The sequence below is a fragment of the Triticum urartu genome, chromosome 3A (genome assembly GCF_056163025.1).
Source record: "Triticum urartu cultivar PI428250 chromosome 3A, HENAU_Tu73, whole genome shotgun sequence".
Taxonomy (NCBI): Eukaryota; Viridiplantae; Streptophyta; class Magnoliopsida; order Poales; family Poaceae; genus Triticum; species Triticum urartu.
The window spans coordinates 331,644,875-331,659,213 of NC_141875.1; the positions used below are offsets into that span (position 1 = coordinate 331,644,875).

The 14,339-nt window shown below is 42.2% G+C and overlaps 1 long non-coding RNA gene across 11 annotated transcripts; it reads left to right on the forward strand.

Moving 5' to 3' along the window:
- The first annotated feature begins 355 nt into the window (after positions 1-355).
- Positions 356-6,731, forward strand: LOC125543946 (uncharacterized). Of its 11 annotated transcripts, XR_015618863.1 has the most exons (6): positions 356-983; positions 2,275-2,712; positions 2,924-3,004; positions 3,461-3,570; positions 4,504-4,621; positions 4,795-6,731. It is a non-coding gene; the product is annotated as an uncharacterized LOC125543946 (long non-coding RNA). The 11 variants fall into 11 exon arrangements; XR_015618864.1 differs by adding an exon at positions 1,075-1,163 and having other exon boundaries at positions 2,924-4,621; XR_007299147.2 differs by having other exon boundaries at positions 2,924-4,621; positions 4,795-6,062; positions 6,163-6,731.
- The last annotated feature ends 7,608 nt before the right edge of the window (positions 6,732-14,339 follow it).

A 14,339-nucleotide genomic window follows, 5' to 3' on the forward strand; every position in this document is an offset into this window, starting at 1 on the left:
CTCTTTTATTAATGCAATTTGCTTTAGTAAACAAATAATAGATTCTTTCCTACCTTAGCCAAATCAACGGATCTCTCCCATTAATGCAATTTGCTTTAGCAAACAAATAATAGATTCTTTCCTACCTTAGTCAAATCTAAGAAATCTCTCTCATTAATGCAATTTGCTTTAAGAAACAAATAATAGATTTTCAGGAAACAAATAATCTCTAATCTCTAATAATTTCTACTCCTAATGAAGCAGTTGGTAGTCTCCGCCGGTCAATTTTCGTCCCACATATTATGGTTTTTTTCGTGCCACCTTCGCTGGTTTTTTTCATAGATTTTTTTTCGTCCCCTCCCCCACCCCACGCACGCAGATGGCAGCCCAAAAAAACGCCTCGCAAAAACCACTCCTATCGATCCCATTGAGGACACAGCGCCGCCGTCGAGCGATCTCGAGGTCACAGCGCCGCCGTCGTGCGATCTCGGAACTGACGCAGACGCACGAGAACGCCACCGCTGCCACGCCGGATCTCGCCTCCACGTTAGAGGATTGCCGCCACGGTTCTGGATCGCCGCCGCGAACGTCACGTCAGCGCCGCCGCATATCTCCAAGGGCGTGGTCGCGTTGCCGTGATTGGAGGAGACCGTCTCTGCCTTCCCTATTTGGAGGACGAACAGAGGTACTTTGAGGCCCATGTACGTCAATCCCCGCCTCCGCTTTCCTCCTTTCCCATCGAGGGCTGCCGTTGCTGCTCCGTCTTTTATCTCATGTCTCTCTCTGAATGGTGGCGATGGTGGTCGGGGGCTCCGATGGGGAGGCCCGCAAGGGGGAAACGGAAAGCGGCGGAGGAGCGAAGGCCATGGCCGAGAAGCAGGTTACGCGCTGCCGCTTGGACAGGAAAGCGGGCGTTCGGAGGTACCTAGGAATTTCAGAGGGGCTGAGCAGGACGGCCAAGGGCGTCGCCAAGGTCTTCGGCGTCCAGCCGTCCACGCCTTGAGGTATATTCCTGTTTTCTTACACGAACCACCATCTCCAAATCTCCATGTCCACGCCCATAGATTTGATCCATTCTCCATGGCCTCCATGCAGTTCATCTCCCAACTGCTGATGGGATGTGCCATGATCTACCTCTGGACTAGAACCACAATTAGTCATTGGGTCAATCACAGAACCTATCAGTAGGACATTATTTCCTGTTCCTGTACTCGACGAGTTAGTTGTAATGCAATTTAGTATCAATACTAATACAGTATCTATGTGATTAATTCTAAATTTTGTATACTGACTTTGCAGGATCATTTTGATAGTATATTATTTCTGTTTAACTCTTTAATGCCTTAGTGTACATCTTTGTTTTCATTCTCTATAGTGGGCAACAATTTGCTCTATGTGCATGAACACTGATAAATTTCAGTTGGTACGTAGTGTTTTAGTGTACTATATAATCTCATTTGCTCTTTTGATAGATTTCACATTTTGGTCGACCTGTACTTTATCTGTTATTGTTTTCAGCCCACTAGAACAATCGATTTATGCACGTCACATGTAACTGCGTTCTTATCTGATCATGCAATTGTCCTTTTTTTTTCTTCCTGTTTTGTGTGTATTGATGGATGCACTTTGTATAGAACTGAAGATTAAGAGGAAAAGAAACATTAGGAGCAGGTCAACAAGTTTCATTACAGATCTGATCATGCAATTGTCCTTTCCCCCTGTTTTCTGTAGATTGATGGATGAGCGTTTTATAGAACTGATGATTAAGAGGAAGAGAAACATTAGATGTTTCAGAAAGTTTCGTTATGGAGGCAAAAATAATTTGTTTGTTCATATAGGAAATTGGATGACTATTGTAATATGAGTGTTGACAAGCTGAAGAAGATGGCCGGTGCCCTGTGCCGGAGGCAAGGGCAGTGTGCACATGTGCTTTCTATGTTAACCTGTCATCCGTCGGTAGTGTCATTGATTTTGCTACAAGCAGTAGCATTTCCCGCTTTCAACACGTTATCTGTTCTACATGTATCCATTTCCCGCTTTCTACAGTACAGTAGTTCTTTTCTATGGTACAGTACACACAAGTATACAAGTTTATTGTTCATGGTTGAATTCTAAATGCAGACTTATGGATGACTGTTTGTTTTACTTAAGAAGTAATTCATGTGTTCAAGAACAACTGTCGATCATGATCTTATAAGCCTTTCTACTGAACTGTCGTTTTGCGAGTGCATATATATGATTTACAAATAGATCAACATTCATTGATTAATGTGACATATGTACTAATCAATGTAGTGTATCTACATCGACATGCCAACCAGCAGTAGCCTGGGCAGCGACAGGGTGGTGCAACTGGACCTGGACCTGGAGGTTGCCCCCTGGGCCCGTCGCCATCGGTTGAGATGAAGCAGGTGAATAAGAAGGGGGTGGCGACGAAGGTGGTGGAGTGGCATATGCGAGAGGTGGAGGAGATCAGCAATTAATTCAAGAGGGAGGTTGTTCTCGTCAACGGCTCAGAGGCGGAGCAGGTGGACAAGGCCTCTTGCTCAACAAGATTGCTGAGATCTGTTAATTTTAATTTTTGGAATGCTGAAATCTGTTCAAATGCGAGGTTTACTAGCTAAAAAATTGCAGCAGATAAGGACAAAAACTTGTTGATTTTGCTCAACATGGTGCCGCTTGATCAGTACTCAATGAAGATGAACTGACCATCATAGCCGGTGATGATTACAGGTACATGCACTGAATTTTCCATTGTGCTAAAACTAACGTATTAGAATCTTTCTAATTGTTGCTACCACATTTCATAGTAAGAACACGATGGTGCAAAGGAATCTCATTATCTATTCATATGTAATCTCAGTTTCTTAATATGCAAACTATCATAGGAGTTAGCCCACATTAATGTTGCTCCATTTTTGCTGTCTATTGATCTATGACAAAGGGGATGTGCTGGCGCCAGTGCTTGTTGCTAACTTGCTATTCATAGAAAGGAGTGGATCTGGCAATATTTCAATCAATAAAGGTTATCTTTCCTATAGCTTTTGTTATTAGGTACATGCAGTGTGTGTCACTTCCTTAGATCATATCTGGTTCCTAAAGTTTTAGATGTTTCATATAACCATCAGGCGCCTTTCAGGAAAAATATGACCATCAGTTACCCCATATGGCAGTCCTTGTACATGTTTCTTTTATCTGCTTTAAAAATTTATTGTGAAGCAAAATAAAGTTGTATGTAAGAATATCATAGATTGTGTTTATATATACAAGGATCGCTTCAAGTTCCTAACTTTTTTAGTGAAGCATTAAGTTGAGAATGTAGAATGGGGGACCAAAATACTTCTTATGTAAGTACCGGAGCAGGAATTGAAATTAGTCTACCATGTGTGTGTGTGTGTGTGCGCGCGCGCGCATGTGTGTGTCCACTTATCTCTGGTCCAGGATTAGTTGTCCCTAATGCTTGGTTTTCATTTTGTACCAGCGTATAATTGTTGTTTCTGAATGTTATGAATGAATGAAACTTCATCAAAACAGAATAGCACAGCTACAAGGTCTTACAAGACTTTGTCCTCTTTCAATGCAAGCTTGCCGGTAATGTTGTTTCTGAATGTTTCCATTCTTCATTTTTTGGTGATGTCCCTTTTAATTAGTGGCATCATGATATGCACCATGCATGGCGCCACCCACTTTACTTCTGGAGTTTGGACTAGTGCGTTTACTATTTCCTACAGGCCTTCAAAAACAAATATGAGCTCCCGACTATTCCACCCAATCACATATCTCATATACTCCCTTGAACGACATTTGTTTCTCCTAAGCGAATCTATTATTATTCCCCTTATACCTCATGGAAAAAGTATGGGTTCTTAATTCTTCTTCTACTCGATCATATTCACCTGCACCTACTCAGTTGAATGAAATCATGTTTCTTCTTCTCAGTGACTCCCTTGCTTTGTGTGCAAGTGGTACACAGGAGTACCCAGGACTATTCTTAATGTTAATGGCTTCAGGCTTGGTTTTGTTAGAACATAGATTTTGAACATATGGGTCTAGATATTGCATGCTTTAATATGCTGGAGGTGTGTATTTGGATGGTGTAAGTGCAACTCCGGTTCACCGACCCTGTCATGAAGGCCGGCAGGAGCACCGCATGACAACACATCTAATGATTCAGAAATTATTCCAGTTGAGACGTTTCAATTTTTTGCTTGATTTCAGACGAAAACACATGTTGTGTAACATAACTCATGTAATGTGTGTAATAGTATTAACTGGTATATATTTGTTCTGGTCTCAACATATCACCGATGCATGCAGCAAATGAACAAAGTTTAGAACTGCATAAGAATTTCTTGATTTGAGAAGGAAAACTAAAGTGCATGCAAGATTACTTCTAGCAAACCTTTTTAGACTCTACTCTACTGATTTTCTCAAGGCTTTCTATCAAAGTAAATGACATATTAAGATTTTGTTCCTTCATCATAATATTTTCTGTATAATATATATTTGTTTATTTTACCACAGAAGTCTTGCTACGCTAGGCCTGCGTCGCTGCTGTTGAAGAAAATGGAGTCATCGTCGAGCCGCTCGAGAATTGTTGAAGGAGAGAACAAACTACTACACTACCCAGCAACTTATGCAGGTACATTGCCCTATATTTTCACCACTATTTGACCTGCCTGTTATGTATTTTTCTATGGAGAGTTGTATTGGTTAGTAGTTAGTGCAAAAAGCATATTTTTTGTTCCTTTTTTCTTCTCCCTAGAAAATAGTTCAGGTTGTATGTGTTGACGACTCCTCACTTTGGTGATACAGAGGTATGATCTCGACCCTGCTCGGCCACACCGCTTCATTGTATCTGCTTCTCTGAGTCTCTGTCATCTTCTTCGCCACCATTTCGGTTATCCTCCCGGTTTTCTTTGCTGCTCCCCTTCCTTTCTTGTGCCGTCCATCGAGCTATCACTCTTGTGACGCCAGCCATCGAGCCGGGGCAAGATTTTTTTGTTCGCGGTGTGTCATGCCTGAATGATTGCCTAATTTAGGTTTATAGGTAAGAGCTACAACTGAACCATACTAATTCTCAGATCAGATTTTGGCGTACAAATAGCTCTCAATTATATAGAAAATTAAAAATGGATGTAGTAGCATATGTTCAGGGTGAGCGTAAAAATTAGACCAAAGGATGGGATCCTTCCTATTCTTTCATGTTTAGTAGTATTATTGTTTTCCGTTGGAGATGTTGCATGCTATCCCAAAGAGATCAAACCGTCGGTACTGTCATCTCATTAGTAAATGACTTCCTATGACCACCCTGCACAATGACATGATCATTGGTGATTTACGTGATAGTCTACTTTGATTGATGAAATGATATGCCTAAACTTTTGAACAAACAAATTAGCCACACCTTGGTTGCGCACGCTACTGTGATGTAATGGCTGAATGCTTGCTTATTTTAGGTACAGTAAGAGCTAAACTGGGACCATACTAATTCTAAGATCATATTTGGACATACAAATAACTCAGTTATATAGAAAACTAGAGGTTATATATTTCAGGTTGAGGGTAAAAAAACACATGCTCCAAAAATACAATGTGTTGCACAATAAAGTAAAAAATATATCTTAATAGCAAGGTTATGTATACTAAGAAGTGATTTTCTTTAATTTGGGTGTTACTTTTGACCAATACAACCGTATTAAACTTTATTGTCCTTCTGGCACAACTATTTACATCTCACACATAATGTTTACTTCTTAAATGCCGCGGTTTATTTGGAAGAGGGGATGGAGGGAGGGAGAGAGAGAATGTTGCATTGCAGTGAGAGAGCCTGAGAGAGAGAGAGAGAGAGAGAGAGAGAGAGAGAGAGAAAAGTTAAACTGTGTGAGATGTAAATCAATGCATGGTTAAAGTCTAGATGGAAATGGAAGGTGTGATTGCGAGCTAGAAGCACCATTGAAAAATGTGGTGAACTTGGGTTTGGGAGGCGGAGAGGCAAAGGTAATGGGTGGAGGGAGAGAAGGAAAAGAGTAATTTAACGGTAAAATGGACGACATCCATTGATGTACACGAGGAATCGAAAGGTACTCCACTTGTTCTAAATTTATGTTTCTTTTCACGAATAAATGTGGAACTGTGTTCTGACATGCCTTCTTATCTGGAATCTCCATTTGCACCATCTAGAAGAAAATTTGAGGAAGAGACTAAAAGGTACATACATGAGTAGCCTGATTCTTGTCTTAGAAAGTTGGTTCTTTTATATATACAAGGATTAGAAAGAGCATGAGAACTTGCCAAGCCATCTGGAAATGCCATCAGAGATGAAACATTTTTTAGGTTGCTGACAGCATTGAGCTAAACTTGCTTTTGTTGCTACCGCTGGTGAAGACAAACTCCAGAAAAGGGAGTGAAATAAGAAAGACGAGAGGTTGCACAAGATGAGTAGTGATGGGTAGCGGTAGAGGCTTAAACTGTGATGATGATGCGTATCTAACCATTAGTATGTTTCCCATCAAGGAAACCTACAATTTCTATTATGATTCAGAGTTTCTATTCTAAGGTGTGTTTCTCATAAAGAATGTGATTTCTGCATGATAGTGTTTTGAGAACGTGAGGGTTTTATGCAAAGACTGACATTTAAGAAAGGATGTATTAAAATGTAAACCCTGGTAGATACTCCTGAAGTCGAAGTTGATCAGGAAATAGTAATTTGTTTTTTCGAGCACTGAACTACCGGTTCCGGTTTTGCTTAATCTCTACTCTTAATGGAGGAGTTGGTAGCCTGGTATGATTTATTTTCGTCCGGTTTTTATTCGTCACCTCCCACCACCCCCACCAACTGGTTTTTCTCCTTTCCATTGGAAACCCAAATCTTATTGAACGAGATATCTTGTTTTGTGCTTACTTTGGTAGGTTCTGATTCATTCCAATCACGTAAATAAATAGGTAATTAAGAATTCCGAACTTACACCATATATTTGAGATTACCTTCCTAAAATATAGACGTAATATTTTTCTTGATAACCTTCCAAAACGAAATAAGATAATTCTCAATAACAAATCATTAATCATGCGTACTATGTTATTATTATTATCTCCACTATTAATTGACTATCATAAGTTTCCTAAACAACAAAAGAACATATATTTTACTTGTGGGCGTACGCATCCGCGCACTCTATGGAGGACGTCGTGCGCTACACCATGGAGGATGTCGTGGCTGATACTCGAGAATGCCAAGGCGTGCATCACGACATCAAGGATGGCCATGGCGGAAGGCATTTCGTCATACCACCACGTACATGTGTTCGTGGACAGTCATATTATATTTCTTGTCATTAATACAGAGACACACAGACTACATTCTCAAATTAAGTGTCCATTTAAATGTCAAAATTTCGTTAAGGAAATGTGTCCTACAATACTTGGTAGTCGCCGTCATTCGTAGCAGCCATTCATGCGAAAATATTTTGGAAATCGAGTGCTGAATCAGTTTGGAAATAAAACCATTAATGTAATTAATTAACTAGACGGTTAATTATGTATGTAATTAATTAGGTCCATTTAATTAGAATTTTTTTCCACTCAATCAATTTTGAAACCAAGTCATTCGTTCGGTATGATTTAATTAGAATTTTTTTCCTAATGTCTCACTCCGTAGGTTGTTCGTTCGTTTCGTTCGCTTCCATCTTTTCACCGATCGATACATGCCCCCACCACGCGATCTCCCTCCCACTGATTTTCTTCCTCCCTACGAAAACCAAGACCGGTTTTAATTCCCTGCCCAGAAAAACCAAACCAACCCTTCCATTCTTCCATCGATCACACCTTTTTCCATATAACACACCAATCATTCCGTCCTTCCCTTCCATATACGACAACAATCAAATCATGTCGATTATTTTCGTCACAAAAAGCTTCCATAAACAACAACAACAATCTAATCATATCGAATATTTCGCTCGTTCCGTACACAACAAATATCCATCGATTATCTCTACTCCTAATGTGAGAGTCCGCTGTTGTTTGGTTTGGTTCGTTTCGCATCAATCAGATGACGTTGGTAGCCCCATCCTACGTGGTTGGTTTCCTTTGGTACACCCACCACCATGGAAGGTCCTTCCCATTCCTTTTCTAAACTTTGCTTACAAAAATCTTAATTTTCCTTGCCTAAGCCCACACATTGCCAGACCACAAAACTGTCTACAATCTCCTTTGGTCTCATCCTGATCATGACCTTATCAATTTCTTCCTCGACCTCACGGCGGCCAGGACTAGCCCGTGGGCGTCGCAGCCTGGCGTGTGAGGAACGATGCGGCCTGGGTGCGCCTCGGAAAAACCAGACGGACACTCGACGTCCCCCCTCGACGTCGACCTCTCCCTGCTCCTCTTCTCCGCAGCCGAGAAGGTCGTGGCCTGCATAGAGCATCCGACTATAGTGAGGCTGGCGACGGCCGAATTTTCACCATGGGCAAAGAGGTAGGTGGCTGGATCCCGAGATGGGGGCAGGGACATGGTTGAGCGGTAGCAAGGGCAGCTTCTTCAACATGATCTGATCTACAATCACAAGGCAACGCAATCGATCCATGTTTCTCTGAGCTCCTGCTCAACTATGAAAACCATGTTTGTTTGTGCTTGCTTGCTGATGTGTGTGTGTCACCACGTCGCTCACGTCCTCCCGCAAGGCACCAGCATCCGGTCGGTGTGCTCTCCGGGATGCTGCAGTCGAAGGGGTGAGCAGGAGCTATGGATGCTAGCAAACAAGGTTGTGCAGATGACAATGCATGTGAGGGCTCGCAACCTTATCCCCATCCCAATTTCTGACTAAAAAACTATAGATTAGATTATATGACATGCATTAGTTGCTTACCTTTGTAGCTGGCATGCACATACAACATCGTTTTCTGATAATTAACCATATTTTTTGAGTGATCCAGTTCAAACTTATATCATACTACTAATTACTAGCTTATATTGATAGAATGCAGACTATTGGACAAACTTTTCATACCATTACCATCGGACTGTATTCTGAATCATCCATTATCGTTGTGATTTTGTAATTATCCTGAAACAAAATACTGTACTGTACAAAATCACAAATAGAGATTCTATTTTTGCGGGGTGCTATATGTTTTCTTCTCACAAACAGTGCTTTCATTGGTCCGTTATTATACATTTTTCTTTCCAGCAACGGGAGTATAGTACTCTAATCACAAACAATCACCTACTATGCTAAAATTTCTGTTCTCATCGGAAGTATATATACTTATGATGTCGTTGCATTTTGCAAGTGTTATATGAAGTAGGTTTTTTTGTAGAGTCAATGGTAGAAAGATCTGCACAACAAACATTATTTTATCAAAATTGCCATTTAGCTTCATATTGAAAAGTGATGTGTGTGTTTAAGATGTCATTTTATTTTAGATGTTGAGTTGTTAAAAAAGCTTCCCAACATGCGATAACTTGGGATGAACCCAAATCTTTATTTTTCTTATAATATGAATTATCCTCCCATATAGAAAATTCTATTTGGAGCAAACTTATCTTTAATGTAGATGTACATCAACAATTAATTAAGTTCCGTCATATTGCATGTTTATTGTGCGGAATGTGTGTCCCAATCTTGACAGAAGCTATAAAGAGATTATCTTGAAGATTGATTGCATAGAGGATGAGATATTGCCCCGAATTTTCATTTCTTGTCACAAACTTAGTACTCCCTATGATCAATATTACTTGTCGCTCAAATAGACATATCTAAATGTATTACAGTGCTAAAATACATCCGTTAGAGTGACAAGTAATACACCCGTTTGAGCGATAAGTAATATGGATCGGAGGGAGTCCATTTTCATTATCGTTATTCAGAACATGTATAAGCCATTAATATTCTAAGGGGATGTACGACCGGAGAAGATTATCATAGTTGAATAAGAAACTCAATAGTGTCGTGCAAGTTGGAGGCGGGGGGAAATGAGATAAGAGCCTGGTGGGAGGAAGGAAGTCGAGTGTCGCGTGGTGGCTGGGACGAGGAAGTGGGGTAGAAAGAAGATGAGGAGATGCGTTTACCTATCAGATCAAAACCATGAGATATCATCCCATGCGAATAGCCTTTGACTCCATATCACATGAAATTTCTTTGTATATATATTTTGTTAGTCCGTGGCAACGCACGGACACTTAGCTAGTTTATATATATGTTGAGCCCTGGGGTCGAAACTTGGAGCAAAATCCTCCTCAAAGTCGGTTTTTCCTGAAAGGCAAGAGTCCCACTCGGACTCCAGGACCAAATGCCACAATCATTGGCGTCTGGCCCCAGGGTCTCCCGCGTCTGGCCTCTGACCTCTGCAAAACTTTATTTTGCATCGACTTATAGCCCCGTGGGCCTGACCCCTTGGCCTAACCATATCATCCAATATATGAATCTGTACCTCCGGACCATTCCGGAGCTCCTTGTTATGTCCGTGATCTCATCCGGGACTCCGAACAACATTTGGTCACCACCATACATAACTCATATATTACTATATTGTCAACGAACGTTAAGCGTGCGGACCCTACGGGTTCGAGAACTATGTAGACATGACCGAGACACCTCTCTGGTCAATAACCAATAGCGGAACCTGGATGCCCATATTGGCTCCTACATATTCTACAAAGATATTTATCGGTCGAACCGTTATAACAACACACGTTATTCCCTTTGTCATCGGTATGTTACTTGCCCGAGATTCGATCGTTGGTATCCTCATACCTAGTTCAATCTCGTTACTGGCAAGTCTCTTTACTCGTTCCGTAATGCATCATCCCGCAACTAACTCATTAGTCACATTGCTTGCAAGGCTTATTATGGTGTGCATTACCGAGAGGGCCCAGAGATACCTCTTCGATACTCGGAGTGACAAATCCTAATCTCAATCTATGCCAACCCAACAAACACCATTGGAGATACCTGTAGAGCATCTTTATAATCACCAGTTACGTTGTGATGTTTGATAGCACACAAGGTATTCCTCCGGTATCCGGGAGTTGCATAATCTCATAGTCAGAGGAACATGTATAAGTCATGAAGAAAGCAATAGCAATAAAACTAAACGATCATTATGCTAAGCTAACGGATGGGTCTTGTCCATCACATCATTCTCAAATGATGTGATCCCGTTCATCAAATGACAACACATGTCTATGGTTAGGAAATTTAACCATCTTTGATTAACGAGCTAGTCAAGTAGAGGCATACTAGGGACACGGTGTTTTGTCTATGTATCCACACATGTATCAAGTTTCCGGTTAATACAATTCTAGCATGAATAATAAATATTTATCATGATATAAGGAAATATAAAATAACAACTTTATTATTGCCTCTAGGGCATATTTCCTTCAGGTAACCTATCTTGTTGTCGGTCAAGGTGATCATGGATGTCCATGCGGGCCCAGGAATATATAGGCTTGTCGCCAATAACCACGCGAGGGAGTGTGCCGTTCGAAGACAACCACTACGTGCATATGTATGGAGGTGATGCGTGCATGCATGTTTGAATACCATTTCACAACATTGATGTGGCGCGTGCGTCGAAAATCGTATAGTCCCCACACAGAGCAAGATCGATTCATGACGTGTCATTGTACTAGCCACTTCGACTCGATGGGAGGGATTCATGCGATGCATGTGTGTGTGCTCAAACTGTATCATGTCATCCCAGAGCATGAACTATATATATACTGTATTACAAACAAAAAATAACCCCCTCCTAAGTCAAATTAACCTCACTCATTGTCAAGCAAAAAGTAGTGATGGACCAAGCGGGCCCACAGATGGAAAGCATTGATATCGCTGATAACTGCTTAAGTGGGTGCGAGAGGACAACCACCATTGCTTTGCATGTGGGCCAAACATATGTTGAATACCCAAAATGCACAACTTTGATGTGCCACATGCCTCAAAAACCATAAAGTCCCCACACAAAGCGAGGTTCATGAAGCGTACTACATATGATGGTCCCCTTCCCCCTCTTAGACGCATACTATATGCTCCTACCGTAATACAACCCAAAAAGAATCCTCCTCGATGGTGAAATTAATTAACCTCTCTCGATGTAGGTCAAAGTGATGCATGCATCGATGATGGCCTCGTGGGCCCACAGATGGAAGCGTCACACGTGAGTGTCCTAGCTAGGATAACCACCACCCGCATGCATGTGGCCCAAAGAGGTGTTGTGTGATGTTTGAATAGCCAATTTCACAACTTTGATGTGGCACGTTCCTCGAAAACCGAAAAGTCCCGACACTGAGTGAGTTGTACTTGTTCACGGACGCGTACATATAGTGTATATGCTAGTCCCTGATATGTCCATTTTGCATCATGTTTTCCTACTGTTATTTATGATGTTTTTATGCATAACAATGCTTTTTGGAGTAATTCTAATGCTTTTTCTCTCATAATATGCAAGGCACACACAAAGAGGGAGAATTCTGGCAGCTGGAAATCTGGACCTGAAAAAGCTACGTTAGGCTACCTATTCTGCACAACTCCAAACAAGCTGAAACTTTACAGAGATTTTTTATGGAATATATGAGGAATATTGGATCCAATAAGTACCAGAGGGGGCCCACCAGGTGGGCACAACCCACCTGGGCGCGCCAGGGAGCCCAGGCGTGCCCTGGTGGGTTGTGCTCACGCGGGCCCACCTCCGGTGCCCATCTTCTGGTATATAAGTCATTTTGACCTAGAAAAAAAATATGTGGAGGACTTTCGGGATGGAGCGTCGTCATCTCGAGGTGGAACTTGGGCAGGAGCACTTTTGCCCTCCGAAGGAGCGATTCCGCTGGGGAACTTCCCTCCCGGAGGGGGAAATCATCGTCATCATCATTACCAACAACTCTCTCATCTTGGGGAGGGCAATCTCCATCAACATCTTCAACAGGACCATCTCATCTCAAAACCTAGTTGATGTCTTGTGTTCAATCTTGTTACCGGGACTATATATTGGTGCTTGTGGGTGACTAGTAGTACTGTTGATTACTATATGGTTTATTTGGTGGAAGATCATATGTTCAGATCCATTATGCTATTTAATACCACTCTGATCTTGAGCATGATTATCATTTGTGAGTAGTTACTTTTGTTCCTGAGGTCACGGGAGAAATCATGTTGCAAGTAATCATGTGAACTTGATATGTGTTCGATATTTTGATAGTATGTATGTTGTGATTGTTCGGGAACGTAGTAATTTCAAAAATTTCCTACGCACACGCAAGATCATGGTGATGCGTAGCAATGAGAGGGGAGAGTGTTGTCTACGTACCCTCGTAGACCGGAAGCGGAAGCGTTATGACAACGCGGTTGATGTAGTCGTACGTCTTCACGGCCCGACCGATCAAGCACCGAAACTACGACACCTCCGAGTTCTAGCACACGTTCAGCTCGATGACGATCCCCGGACTCCGATCCAGCAAAGTGTTGGGGAAGAGTTCCGTCAGCACAACGGCGTGGTGACGATCTTGATGTACTACCGTCGCAGGGCTTCGCCTAAGCACCGCTACAATATTATTGAGGATTATGGTGGAAGGGGGCACCGCACACGGCTAAGAATATGATCACGTGGATCAACTTGTGTGTCTATGGGGTGCCCCCTTCCCCCGTATATAAAGGAGCAAGGGGGAGGCCGGCCGGCCCTTGTGGGCGCGCCAAGGAGGAGTAGGATTCCTACTCCTAGTTGGAGTAGGTTTCCACCTTTCCTAGTCCAACTAGGAGAAGGGGGGAAAGGGGGGAAGAGGGGAAGGAAGGGAGAGAGGGGCCGCGCCCCAAACCCCTTGTCCAATTCGGACTGGGCTTGGGAGGGGCGCGCGTCACCTCCTGGTCCTTCCCACTAAGGCCCATTAAGGCCCATTGCTTCTTCCTCGTATTCCCGTAACTCCCCGGTACCTCTGAAAATACCCGAACCATTCGGAACCTTTCCGATGTCCGAATATAGTCGTCCAATATATAGATCTTTACGTCTCGACCATTTCGAGACTCCTCGTCATGTCCCCGATCTCATCCGGGACTCCGAATTCCTTTGGTACATCAAAACTCATAAACTCATAATATAACTACCATCGAAACCTTAAGCGTGCGGACCCTACGGGTTCGAGAACAATGTAGACATGACCGAGACATGTCTCCGGTCAATAACCAATAGCGGAACCTGGATGCTCATATTGGCTCCCACATATTCTACGAAGATCTTTATCGGTCAGACCGCATAACAACATACGTTGTTCCCTTTGTCATCGGTATGTTACTTGCCTGAGATTCGATCGTCGGTATCTCAATACCTAGTTCAATCTTGTTACCGGCAAGTCTCTTTACTCGT